This window comes from Corylus avellana, chromosome ca11 (assembly GCF_901000735.1).
Source record: "Corylus avellana chromosome ca11, CavTom2PMs-1.0".
NCBI lineage: Eukaryota > Viridiplantae > Streptophyta > Magnoliopsida > Fagales > Betulaceae > Corylus > Corylus avellana.
This window is the reverse complement of record NC_081551.1, coordinates 13,825,622-13,828,160: the sequence shown is the minus strand read 5'-3', so window position 1 is coordinate 13,828,160 and position 2,539 is coordinate 13,825,622.

Below are 2,539 nucleotides of genomic sequence, written 5' to 3'. Positions count from 1 at the left end.
CCTTATTTCCGGTAATGTATTTCTATACTACACATTGAGGGCAATGTGTAATTCAAGTTTGGGGGTATGGAAAAACACTTTGTCTATTTATTTTTGTTCTTATTTGTTTATTTGTCATTTTGTGTTAAAAAATGTTGTTGTCAAGTTTGAGTTAAACTATAACTGTGATTTACATTTCATTAGCTTGCTTAAAGGGTTGAACATCATCATTATGTCATTAAAAGTCTGAGTCCTTTGACTTATTTTTGGGTAAAAGAGATTTCACTTGTTTTGAAATAAATTTTTATGAGCACATTAACATGTTTTCTGTGAGGTATGATGTTTGAGCTTAAGCTTGTTCTCTTTGAGATTTGTTGGATGACCTATTGATGAATAACCATTGGCTTGCAAGATATAAAAATAAAAAAATAAAAAAATAGAAAAATAAATAAATAAAGAGAAGGAAAAAGAAAAGAAAGATCATGTTGAGTTTTTCACTGAGTAACCGGACCTCTTGCCTCATTAAGCATTGAGTGTTCGCGTCAAAAGGTGTGAAGTTCAATGTTGATTTATGATATGGCTAATCTGACTTCGTAGCCTTTTTGACTTAAGTTAATAAGCCCTTAGGGATGTTTTACATCTAGTGCCCTAAAGCCACCTGGTTTGGGAGTCATTGGCCTAACACTTGTTACATGGGTCAATTAGAAAGCTTAAAGGAGTTAGAAATTGCAGAGCCTGTTAAAAAGAAGAAAAAAAAAATGCATATCTTGTCTTGGTTGTTTCATTTGATAGAGATTTTTACAAATTTTATGGAACTTGTCTTGAGTTTAGGCTAAAAGCTTCATGATTGTATGCTAATTACACTTTACACATTTCAGAACATATGAAGTCTAAATTGTTCATTTATGAGTGATTTGATTCTGGATTTCCTTTTGATAGTGATGATGGTGTTTGTCTTTTTAAGTTTGCTCATGAATAAGAACCATGGTTCATGTGAAACTTCTTTCTTGTTAACAACATAGTGCACAATGTTTGTGGGTATCATTCCTGTTAAGCCCTCACGAGACTTCACTCGTCCACTAGGGATGCTTAGGGGTTTAAAAGGCTTATTGCATATGCTAAATGCAATCGTCTCTCCCACGAAAGAGGATTTATGTTTATTGCTTTCATTTTATTTTTTGTTTTGTTTTGCTAAGGGACTAGCAAAATGTAAGTTTGGGGGTGTTTGATAAGTGCTAAATATTGCATATTTGGACCCCTTTATTTACATTAGTTAATCCTTTAGTTGTGTCGTTATTTAATATTTTGTGTTAGTTTTCTGTTTTTAGTATTTTGTAGGTCATTGAAGAAAAACTGCAGCTTTAAAGGGAAAATGCGAAGTTTGGAAGAAAGCATACTTTGAGAAGACCTAGATTGTGTGGTTAAGTCTAACCAAATCCAAGAAAAGGTTAAATCAGATTAAAGTTCAGATTGGATAAGATTTCGGATCGGATTCAAATTCAGATTCTGCATACGTCTTAGTATTTTGACCATAACTCTCCGTTCAAATATCGGATTGAAGTGATTCAAACGGCATTGGAAAGCTAGCTCAAAATACTACAATTTGTTGTGAAATAGGATTTTCGTAATTCGTACAGTTACTATGTCAAACTCGCCCCGCAATTAAAGGACACAAATCTGGACGAATCCTATTCCGATTTCAGACTTCTATTTTGACTGGGAGACAGACTTTCGAATTATCTAGGTTTACTTGGCTTCTAGGACTTCCCTAAGCCTATAAATAGACTTCTTTGCATTCAAAAAAAGATACACAATCCCAGAGAGCAAAATTCTTTTGTTTAGTTTTTTTTTAGGTTTAGGTTTAGGTTTAGATTTTATTTTTATGTGGAGCTAAATTCCCAACTAAGGTTGGGGATAAAGCCTCACCGATGAAGAACATCAATACTTTTATGTAAGTTTTTATTATTCTGATTTTATTGGGTTTTATATTTCAATTGTTTTACTTCTAATCAATTGTGTGGAGTAATTTTTGGATATCTCTTGTGATTCAAGGATACATGTGATGATTTGAGATAATTTCATATGATTGATTGCTTGGCTTTTAACTCATAAAAATTGGATATCCCTTTTGATTTGTTCTACGGATACATCTGGTGTTTCAATTTAATTTGGATTCCTTTTGTGATTTGGTCAATGAATGGATACATGGGATGGTTTTGATTAATTCTTTGAAGTATAGTAAAACATGTCTATGATTTAATTTGTGAGAACTTCGGATTAATATTGATGAACATAAAGTATGTTGTTATGATTTGGTGAGTGTGAATTTCCAAACCTTAGTACCTTTATCCTTAGATTTACTTATTTTATTTAGTTTATGTTTATCCTTTAATTTTCAAAACTCAAAAAAAATCAAAACCCTTTTGGAACTAGATTAGGATTTAATTAGTTTAGTTATAAATTGCTCTTTCAAAAATACAATTCTCTGTGGGATCGACCTCGCACTTGCAATCCATTAAACTACAATTGATTCGTGCACTTGCAAGTTAAATAAATTTGC